The sequence below is a fragment of the Sorex araneus genome, chromosome 6, assembly GCF_027595985.1.
Source record: "Sorex araneus isolate mSorAra2 chromosome 6, mSorAra2.pri, whole genome shotgun sequence".
NCBI lineage: Eukaryota > Metazoa > Chordata > Mammalia > Eulipotyphla > Soricidae > Sorex > Sorex araneus.
The window spans coordinates 112,079,006-112,091,507 of NC_073307.1; positions in this window are offsets into that span (position 1 = coordinate 112,079,006).

Sequence of the window (12,502 nt, forward strand, 5' to 3'; positions counted from 1 at the left end):
GAACAGCCCACCCAGCCCCGCCCCCGGCGCGTTGCCTGGAGACAGAGCCGTCACTTCCTTCCCAGCCAGTAGGTCTACTTTCCTGCGTGGCTTCTCTTAGCACCTTTGCAGCCCGCAGAGCTCCCAGCTGACCCGGCTGGGTGCTGGCGAAAGCTAGGAATAAGCTTTGTGGAAGGCTTGTCGGTGCAGGGGGTAGCGATGGACAACGGTCTTGCCACTCTCATTTGTCCTGGTGAACGTACTGTCTAGGACCCCACTGTTGACTAAGGCTAGCACTGCACACCCGTCTGATCTTGGATGCCAAGACTACAGCGTCGGATTCCAAACCCCCCACCCCCACCCCTCTGCCCCCCAGCTGTCACAACTACACTGAAGCCTTCTATTTCTGGTTTCTTTAACATTATATGGGGCCAATTCCCTCCCCCCCCCCAACACACACACTCAGCTAGAGGCAGAGTATAAAAGAGAATAGATGGGAAATAACTATCGCAGGATCTGAAATGATTAACCCTAGTCCAGGCTCTCCAACCACTGATGCACTATTTGCAACCATCGGGCCACTGTCCGCAGGTGGAGACAAGTTGAAAAAAATCACCGATCTACCTAACCGTCTCGGTTATAACTGCCTGTTAGTGGACCGATATGCCAGGATTGGTGCCCCCTTGCAAGTGTAAAAAAGGTTGAGGAATGCTACCCTGTCTGTGACAGCCAATTTCAGCACATGGAGAGATTACTGCTTTTCAGGATGTCTGTAGTTAATCATTGCTGCCCATTAAGCAATTAATATGTCGTGTGCCAATTAACTACGCTAGGCGCTTTACAAGCATTGCTCTTGTTTAAGTAGTTTGCTCAGAATTAAACAGCAGAAGACAAACGTTCAAGTACGAATGACACTGAATTCTTTTTTTAAAATTTTTTAATTTTTAATTAGTGAATCACCGTGAGGGTACAGTTACAGATTTACACATTTTTGTGCTCATGTTTCCCCCATACAAAGTTCGAGAACCCTTCCCTTCACCAGTGCCCATTCTCCACCACCAGTAAACCCAGCATCCCTCCCACCCTCCCCAGTCCCGTCTCCCCCCACCCCAAACTGCCACTATGGCAGGGTATTCCCTTTCGTTCTCTCTCTCTGATTAGGTGTTGTGGTTTGCAATAAAGGTGTTGAGCGGCCATTGTGTTTAGTCTCTAGTCTATATTCAGCACGCGTCACCCCTCCTCCGCATGACCTCCGATCACATTTTACTTGGTGTTCCCTTCTCTGAGTTGCCCAGAATGAGAGACCAGCCTCCAAGCCATGAAGTCAACCTCCTAGTACTTATTTCTACTATTCTTGGGTGTTAGACTCCTAGTCTATTATTCTATATTCCACAGATGAGTGCAATCTTTCTATGTCTGTCTCTCTCTTTCTGACTCATTTCACTTAGCATGATACTTTCCATGTTGATCCACTTATATGCAAACTTCATGACCTCATTTTTTTTTTCTAACAGCTGCATAGTATTCCATTGTATAGATGTACCAAAGTTTCTTCAACCAGTCATCTGTTCTAGGGCACTCGGGTATTTTCCAGATTCTGGCTATTGTAAACAGTGCTGCAATGAACATATAAGTGCAGATGTCATTTCGACTATACTTTTTTGCTCCTCTGGGATATATTCCCAGAAGTGGTATTGCTGGGTCAAATGGAAGCTCAACCTCTAGTTTTTTGAGAATGGTCTATATTGTTTTCCAAAAGGGCTGAACTAGTCGGCATTCCCACCAGCAGTGACACTGAATTCTTATCTGGTAAATTAAACTTGTGCTTAATATTTGACATCTGTCCTTCACCAGTCTTTTACAAAATTGCCTTGTGATGAAATAATCATGAATTCTAATAGATTATGATTTGTATTGAGTAATACTGGAATTTCCTACGTGCCAGGCCCCACACTAACATTTTGAAGGCATTCACTTAATCCTCACAGCAACTCCGTTATTAATACACTCAATTTGCAAACGAAGAGACAGGTGGAGGGAAGTCTAAAACCCGGGTCTGAGCTGCCGGCTGGGGATGAACCTTAGCTTTCAGGGTCAAACAATGAACACTGAACCCTTGCTTCTATCTTCTGTTCTCGGTTTCCTCTCAGATGATAAGGTTTCATGAGGCCAGGTTTCTGTTCCTGCACTCTTATGTCTGTAGCAACCAGGACAGTGCCCGGTGGGCAATAATGAACCTTTGATAAATGATAGGAACACTAGAAAAGCTAAAGAACCTAATGTTATATACAGAAATTAACTAAAATGGAACATAAATTTTAAAAACTACAATTATAAAATGTATAGAGAATAACAGAAAAGTTGTGATGTTGAATTGGCATTTATCAAATATGACACAAAGTACAACTCATAATTAAATATGAAATAGGGATCAAGATATCTCTTTGGCCCATATTAAAAAATTATATAAATTGTAATAAAAAACTGTCACTGTCATCCCGTTGCTCATCGATTTGTTCGAGCAGGCACCAGTAACGTCTCTCATTGAGAGACTCATTGTTACTGTTTTTGGCATATCCAGTACGCACGGGTAGCTTGCCAGGCTCTGCCGTGTGGGCTCCATACTCTCGGTAGCTTGGGGGGCTCTCGGAGAGGGGCTGAGGAATCGAACACGGGTCAGCCACATGAAAGGCGAACGCCCAACCTCTGTGCTATAGCTCCAGCCATAGCTGCTAAATTATATTTCATTGAAATTCTGCTTTTCAAAAGAAGCAAAATGCCATAGACCAAAAAAGAGAACTTGCCAAACACTTTTAACAAAAAACATTTGTTATTAGGTCAAGAAGTCTTACAACTCAGAAGAAGAGCAAAATTTTGATAGTGGGATCATCTTAGCAATTCTGGGGGTTACCAAAACCACATTGGGCAGGGTGCCATGATTCCCAGAACTAACGCCCAAAAGTCTTGGAACAGGGGATTAAAAAGGAAGGTGTGAGGGATGGAGGAGGGCATGTAGTGCTAGGGCTGGAACTCAGGGTTTTGTGTATGCTATGCATGGGCTCACCCCTTAAAAAGAACTAAATTTTTGGTTTTTTAATTGGCATGAGATTTTTAATGTGGACGAGTTTCCTAAACAATGATCAGGGAACTCAATGGGCCGTTTTTAGTGATATTTGGCCAGTCCCACTAAAAAATTCAGTGCTAGGATCTTGTAATGCAGTGCTGTTTGGGCTCAGCATTACTGGGGGTAATGAGAGTTTCACCTGGTGATGTTGGGATACATTCAGTGTGACATGGAACTTGGATCCCCACATATGCAAGACAGTGAACCTTCTCTCTAAGAGATCTCTTTGGCCCAAAAATTGGGCAAAAGATTTAACAGATACTTTACCAAAGAAGATATATGGATGCCAAAACAAGCACATGAAAAGATGTTTAACAGCATTATTAGAAAAATTTAAATTAAAAATCAGATAATGCTTCATATCTTAGTAACTAGAATGATTGCAATTTTATTTTATTCTTTTTTATTAATTTACTTTTCTTTTTTTTCTTTTTTTTAAAGTTTTTTTTTAGTGAGTCACAGTGAGGGTACAGTTACAGATTCACACCTTTTCGTGCTTGTTTTTCCCCTCATGCAATGTTCAAGAGCCCATCCCTCCACCAGTGTCCATTCTCCACCACCAATGAACCCAGTATCCCTCCCGCACCCCATCCCATCCCCTCCATCCCACCCCGCCTCTGTGGCAGGACATTCCAATTTGTTCTCTCTCTCTCCTTTTGGGTGTTGTGGTTTGCAACAGGGGCATTGAGTGACCATCTTGTTCAGTCTCTAGACTACTTTCAGCACGCATCTCCCTCCCCGCGCAGGATCTCCAATCACATTTTACTTGGCGTCCCCTTCTCTATCTGGGATGACTTTCCACCAACATGTGAGGCCTGCTTCCAAGCTATGGAGCCAACCTCCTGGCATTATATACTACTATTCTTGGATGTAAGTCTCCTACTCTGTTATTCTATATTCCACAGATGAGTGCAATTTTTCTATGCCTGTCCCTCTCTTTCTGGCTCATTTCACTTAGCATGATACTTTCCATGTTGATCCACTTATATGCAAAGTTCATGACTTCATCTTTTCTAACAGCTGCATAGTATTCCATTGTATAGATGTACCAAAGTTTCTTTAACCAGTCATCTGTTCTCGGGCACTCGGGTTTTTTCCAGATTCTGGCTATTGTAAACAGTGCTGCAATGAACATAGAAGTGCAGATGTCATTTCAACTATACTTTTTGTTTCTCCAGGATATATTCCCAGAAGTGGTATTGCTGGATCAAATGGAAGCTCAATTTCTAATTTTTTGAGAATCGTCCATATTGTTTTCCAAAGGGGCTGGACCAGTCGGCATTCCCACCAGCAGTGTAGAAGAAGGGTCCCTTTCTCTCCACATCCTCTCCAATAGTGGTTGCTTTTGCTCTTTTTGGATGTGTGCCATTCTCTGTGGTGTGAGGTGGTAGAATGATTGCAATTTTAAAAGCTGTGCAAAGTGTTGGCAATGCAGAATGACTATCATTTTTTTCAAATTTTTCAAATTTTTTATATTTTATTTTTTTGTAATGGATCTCTGTGAGGTGCAGTTACAGACTTACAATCATTCGTGGTTATGTTTCAGTCACACAATACTCAGCACCCATCCCTCTAACAGTGCCCATTCTCCACCACCTATGATGTCAGTGAGCCTCCCCCCACCCCCACCTCATCTCCCCATCCCGCCCCACTTCTGTGGCAGGGCATACCCTTTTGCTCTCTCTCTCATTTGGGGTGTTGTGGTTTGCAATAGAGGTACTGAGTGGTCATCATGTTTAGTCTATAATCTATTTTCAGAACACATCTCCCATCCTGAGCGGGCCCTCCAAGCACCCTTTACTTGGTGGTCCCTTATCTATCTGAACTGCCTTTTCCCCAGTGTGAGGCTGGCTTCCAACCCGTGGAGCAATTCTCCTGGTGCTTATCTCTACTATTCTTGGATGTCAGTCTCCCTTTCTGTTACTTTATATTCCACAAATGAGCGCAATCTTTCTTTGTCTGTCCCTCTCTTTCTGACTCATTTCACTTAACATGATGCTTTCCATGTTGATCTATTTATATGCAAAGTTCATGACTTCATCTTTTCTAACAGCTGCATAGTATTCCATTGTGTAGATGTACCCCCAAGTTTCTTCAACCAGTGTCTGTTTTTGGGTTCTTGGGTTTTTTCCAGATTCTGGCTTTTGTAAACAGTGCTGCAATGAACATAGAAGTGCAGATGTCATTTCGACTATACTTTTTTGTTTCTCCGGGATATATTCCCAGGAGTGGTATTGCTGTATCAAATGGGGGCTCAATTTCTAATTTTTTGAGAAGCATTCATACTGTTTTCCAAAAGGGCTGAACCAGTCAGCATTCCCACCAGCAGTGAAGGAGAGTCCCTTTCTCCCCACATCTGTGCCAACACTGGTTGCTTTTGTTCTTTTGGATGTGTGCCAGTCTCTGTGGTGTGAGGTAATATCTCATTGTTGGTTTGATCTGCATCTCCCTGAAAATGTTGTATAGTAATGAAGAGTATTTTTTAGTAATGAAGAGCATTTTTTTATGTGCCATTTGGCCATTCAGATCTCTTCTTTGAGAAAGTTTCAGTTAGAATGACTGTCTTTTTAAAGCTGTTCAAAGTACTTGGAAGTATGTGGAATACTAGAATCACTCTGCAAGTTGCTTTCAATTGTATCATAGGGGATCAGTATCCCTTTTTAGATCTTGTAGAGAGTATAGTAAGGATTAAACTATGGAATAGACAAGACTAAACTTTAAAAAATTAGTATTAATTTAATATTATTAGTAATAACAAGAAATAACAAGTTTCTTATCACTAGTTGCCATTAAGCATTTTTTGCGAGACCATAATTAAAGAGTAAAAAAAGGCAATAATTAATAAGGCTTATCTTTAAAATTACAATAGAAGAGATTAGAGATTATCTGGAATAGGTGTTACATAGTTATTTTGCAATAAACTAAAGAAATGTGATTTCTATTATATTCTATCATATGAAGTAGTGTAAAAGATTGTAGAAAATTATACATGCAAGTAGCAAGTGTTATGAAAAGAGAAATCTGCAAGTTAATTTTAAAAAATAATAACATATTCTAGTAATGAAGCCTGCAATTAGTAGTGTATATTTATAATGTTTATACAAATTTCAGTTAAAACATACTTCAATAAAATTGTAGCAAATTAAGTTCTATGGTGATTTTCAGGAAAAACTGAGAGCTTTGAAATGGTGTTTTTCTAAGAAAGTAGATCCAATGCCTCCTGTTTTCTATAAGGTCACTAAACATCTGTCACAGGACTGTGGGAATATGGGAGGAAGAATTTCAGAGGCTATGGATTGTAAACAGTTTTAACTTCCTGTATGTAATTCATAATATCATAAAGTTGAAATAATGGCTCAACAAATTATCTGAGCCAACACTCTTCTTCTATAGACAAGGAAACCAATTCAAAGATGGGATATGATTCACCTAAGGACTACAGAACAAATTACTAAAGTGGGTGAGAATCCAGATTTCCTGGTCACTATTTAGTGCTTTTGTTCACATCATATCACTGCTTTGGAGACAGAATATGGAGGAACACCAACTATTAAGATGAAAGCTTTGTCATCTTCCAGGATGCAGCACTTTATGTTTTTTGATTCCTAAAGATCCTTCTTTCTGGCTGTGTCTTTTCCAGTTTTATCCCCAAATCTCTGTTTTATTCATAATTACTCAGATAATTTTCATATCAGCACTGTCAGTAGTTATCACTCATTGATGTTCCAAACCTGTAATTCCACTTTTACATAGAATATCTCCTTCAAAGAATTGTTAATTCTGTTTTTAGCCCCCTTGGGTATATTATCAGGAGTGGTATTGTGGGTTATATGGAAACTTAATTTCTAGTGTTTTGAGAAATGCTCATATTTTTTCCCCAAAAGGCCAGACCAGTCAGCATTCCCACCAACAATAAATGAGAGTCCTTTTCTCCCCACATCCACACCAGCACTGGTTGTTCTTATTCTTTTGGGCATGTGCTACTCTTTGTGGTGTGAGATGATAACTCATTGTTTTGATTTGCATCTCCATGATGATTATTGAGACAGAAAATATTTTCGTTGCCTTTTGCCCATTTTTAATTTCTCTTTTGAGGATGTTTCTGATTATTTCCTCTCCCCATTTTTGATGGGTTGGATTTTTTTGGTAAAGTTTTACCAAATATATGTATATATACATATATATATTTGATATAAACCCCTCTTCCACTGGGCCTCCTTCACCCAGATCCCCAGTTTTCTAGTAGGTTGGCAGTCACACCCCCAAACTCCTCCCAGCGCTATGTAATCTCACCAACAGCCAAGATCCAGAAGAGAGCAACACAATTTTTCCAGGAGCATGCGAAATAGCACAGCACATTTGTGGCTGTGCTACCTCTTTATTTTTATTTTTATTATTTTTTATTTTTATCATTTTTTCCTGTATGGCAGAGCCTGGCAAGCTACCCATAACATATTTGATATGCCAGAAACAGTAACAACATGCTCTTTGTGTTCCTGGAGTGAGCAGACACCATTGGGCTACACTAGCACGTGACAGGGACAAATCAAGACGTTACTGGCGCCCGCTTGAGCAAATTGATAAATAATAGGATGAAAGTGATACAGTGATCTCCTTCAGTAATGAGTGTACTGCAGTAATGACAATTGAATTCAACCATCCCCATGCCAAATTGACTCAGTATGCCCTTTAGTCTATGCTAAATCATACTAGAATCTTTCTGTCCCCTAATGTAGTCTGTTATGGTATCCTATGGTTCTTTAAAATGTCCTTTTTTATCTTTTATTTTGATTCGTAGTATACACCATGAATCATTAGTGTCCTATATGTATCACCGCATTTAAACCTCACTATAGTACTGAAAGATATAATCTTAGCTTCACAAGAGAAAATCTGCTAGAGGTGAAAAAAACATGCTCAAGTTCACATAATTCATAAACAGCAGAGCAGTCATTCAAAATCATTATTTAATTTCTGGATCTCACAGTTCAGTTCCTACATTATATTTATACTGATTTTCCCAATCTTAGGAATTCCATACTGTTATTTCCATCTAAGTTCACTGTTCTTTCACAGACAGGTTAATAAATAAGTCTTATCAATATATTCTGAATTGTTTCCCTCCCCCATTCATCTTGTCACATCATGCAACTTAAGACATTAATCTAGCCCTTAGTGGTCTTAACAGGGCAACAGAATGGACTCCAGTATTCAGGAACCCATTGTACATGGATAATTTTACTTTCTCATTTTCCCCAGAACACCTATCTGGATCTTAGGGAGAGTCAATTCCTTGTACTCCCTACCCCATTATTATTATGTCATTACTAACCGTTGCTCAGCCTCCTCCCTCACAATCTTTTATTGCTGTGTTCTGTGGCAACTGATCTTAGAGAATCTCTAAGTGCAACTTCCCTTTAGTATATCTCATCTTTCACCTGTCTCAGGCTAGCTTCCAGTTGGCCTCAGTCTTCTCAGTGTGACCTCAAGAACCTCCATTCTGCTGCCAGCAACTCCTATGGTTTTATCTTTTAACACTGTATCTAACTGAAACTAGAAGAACATATTTATCTGATAATTTTCTTGGCTTTTGGAGACCAATATTCTCTTCCCTAGTATTAGGTCCTTTCAAACCAAACATTGCCAATCATCCTGTACTTTAATTTTTTCCTTTTCAATTATGACTTATTAAGCCAGCTAACCTAAAAACTACAGATAAAAAAGTGAGGTTTTACTCTTTGATTGTTCCCAGGTAAGGTTAAGCTTCCATTTTAAATCAAAAGAATATTTGGGGAACCAGAAATGGATTTCCTTCCCTTGATCACTGCTGCTTACATCCTGAACCATGCAGCCACGTACACAGCCCTGAGACAGCTCTCCTTATCACACCTCACACTACACACACAATGTAAGTGACTAATGACAGATGAATGGATAAAGATGTGGTATATATACACAGAGGAATATCACTCACGTATTAGAAAAGATAAAAGTCTTGCCTTTTTCTGACACATTTATGGAACTGGAAAGGGTCATCTCAGCAAAAAAGTCAGAAGGAGTAAGACATAGACAGATGACCTCACTCATCTATAAGTTATACGGGCACAAAGCAAGGGAAGAAACAATGTTCAATGAAAACAAACCCATAAACTCTGACTGAGGTTACCAACAGGGATGGCAGTGGGGGTGGGCTGAGAGGGTAAAGGGAGTCCAATAGAAGGTGGTAGACGGATATTGGCACTTTGGTGGTGAGTGTTATACAATGTGTATCCCTGAAACACGAGCATCTCAGCCAGAGAAATACAGCAGGTAGGGAGCTTGCTTTGATCCCTTGCACCAAATATGGTTTCCTCAGCACTACCAGGAGTGATTCCTGAGCACAAATCCAGGAGCAAGCCCTGACTACCACCAGGTATGGCTCAAACTCCAGCCCTCCCCCAACAGAAATGTCTAAACTTTTATTAGCCTCTGTAATAATAAACTTATAATTATTATTATCATTTATTATTAATAATAAATAATAATAAATTTATTCAGTTTATTAAACTGAATAAACTTTTTTTTAAGTTTTAGGTAAACAACTTTTTAGTATGACTATTTCACACTCAAACATTAATCCATACAAATACATGGGACATACTTACACTAAAATATTTGGCACTTTTTTTTTTTGGTTTTGTGGTTGCTTAGGAAGTGCAAGTATCTTTAACTTGACTGCAATCCAAACATACTGCAGTTTCCTTGTTAAAAGAAATACTGATATGACTTTGCTTACAGAGCTATGTCAATAGCCAACTCAGAGAGTAAAGTTCAAGTACAATGGTCTATGCATTTTTATTTTCTCATATCTGAATGCTTTATCAAAAAGAGGTTATCATGCAGAGCAGTATTTGGATGGGCAAGAAAAATTGGTATTTTATTGAATGATATTAACACTTGAAACAGAGAACTAGGTAAATATATGACATAGAGTTTCTGAAATCTCAAAGAATATATACATTAACTTATTAACTTATTTAATATTTGGTGGAAATTTCACTCTGCATGTGCTAACTTTTCACAGACTACGCAAGAGCTAAAGATTAAAAGAAAAAGGGCCAGAGAGAGATAGTACAGAGGTTAAAGTGTTTGTCATTTACATAGTTGATCCTGACTTAATCCCTAACTGCATATGACCCCAAGCACCTCCAGGAGTAAGCCCCAAGCACAGATGAGGAGTAATCCCTGAGTATCTCCAGGTATGCACCCTAAACAAAATCAAACCAAACAAAATGCAGAAAATACAGAAAATAATAATTTGTGTACAAAGATGAGATAATAGTATGTAGATATTATTCAATATGTCACTGCCATTGAGTCCTAGCAGAGAACTCCTAAAATCCTTGTAACTTCCTATGTGAAAAGAGAGAGGAGAGCACTGGGAGTATCTTTCCCCTTCACATTTGGTCTTGAACCAAAGTTCCTAACACAAAGTTTCTAAATTCCTGAATTATATCAGTATCTTTTGTTCCTGTGAGGTAACTCTAAGGGGTGTTGCTCAACAGAAAGACCAAGTCATGATTAGAAACTTGAAACTTCAGCCCTCACCCCTACTCCAATCTTCAGAGAGAGAGAAGGCCTGAAAATAATGAGGGTGGTTGCCATGTCTATATAATAAAGCCTCCATAAAATTCCCAATATATAGGGATTATAGAGCTTCCAGATTTGTGACCATGAGAAAATGTTAGGAGAGCAGTGTATTTGGAGGGAATGTAGAACTTTCTTCTCTTCTTACATACCTTGACTTATGAAAGCAAATTTTATCTGGATGTTTGTATCCCTTGTCACATTTGTTTGTAATAATCTTAGAGGTAGGATGTTAGATTTTCCTGAGATCTCTGAGTGACCTAGAATTGAACCTGTGAAAGTTCTGGGAACCTCCAATGCATAGCAGGTGAGTCAGAAGCATAAGAAACAACCTAGAATTATTACAATGCTGTCTAATGTGAGGAATGGAGCAAATTTATTGTACAAAAACCTTATCCTGAAGGATCTGATGCTATTTCCAAGCAGGCATCAGAATTGAGTTAAACTGGAACACTCATCTGATGTCCCAGAAAATTGCATACTGGATGACTCCCACCTCCCAAAATCTGACATTAGAAGTGTTGTGTTAAAGGTTGTGTGAGAGTAAGGGAAGAACACACAGAAAGAAGAATGAGTTTCTAACACATGTAATAATAACATTAACACAGATTTAGAAACAAATTTCAAAAATAAGAAAGGAGTAGAAGTCATTAATGTGATGAGAAGTAGTCTTTTGGATAGCTGGTAGTCATGCTTCATATAATCCTGTTGCCTTAAGGGTGAGATGGACTTATTGGCTTGCTTACACTGAGTAAATAATGGCAAAAGTAAAGGGACTTTTCTTCCATGAATAGGTAGTCTGCCTTCCATCTTACTAACACACTTACTCTTTTTTTTTAATTTTTTTTATTAGTTTATTTTTAATTAGAGAGTCATCGTGAGGGTACAGTTACAGATCCATACATCTTTGTGCTCATGCTTCCCCCATACAAAGTTCAATAACCCATCCCTTCACCAGTGCCCATTCTCCACCACCCGTAAACCCAACGTCCCTCCCCCCCTCCCCAGTCCCATCTCCCCCCACCCCACCCTGCCACTATGGCAGGGAATTCCCTTTTGTTCTCTCTCTCTGATTAGGTAACACACTTACTCTTTGATTCTTCAACATTGCTTGCTCTGATGAAGCAAATTGTCATTATTTACATTTTTCCCCTGAAGCACCAAGGGTTGAACCAGGGTCTCAAACATGCCAGGCATGCCTACTCCTACTGAGTGGTATCCCCAGACAGAAAGTTGTCATTTTGTGAATGCTCCAGGGGGAGAGTTTCATTTGGAACTTTCCATTTGGGAAAGTATCCAGGACAGCCTTCAGCTAACAGCAAACAAGGAACTAAATCCTGCCAACCACCCCGTGGGTGAGCTTGGAAAGTTGAGTAGAAGCCTGAGATGAAAGCTCTGGCCAACTTTGACAGCAACTCTGTGAAGCCCTGAAGCAACCAGTCAGCCAAGTTTGGATTCCACACACACAACAACACAAGCTAATACATGCATTTTAACACCATTAAGTTTGGGAGCAACTGGTTATACAATAATAAGCAACTAATTATACAATTAGGGAAAAAAGTAATGAAAACAAAAGAAACAGTTTGCAAAAATGAGAGGGTGTGGACATATTAAATTCCACAAAGGTCAATATCTATTTTAGTTGTAGCCTGAAGTATTCTTATAGGAAATACTGGAGATAAGATATGAGATGAGGATTCAAGGATGAGTTGTAGAATGAGTTCAGTGTCATCTCCCTCATGGGAAACAGAAACCCCTACTATGATTTAA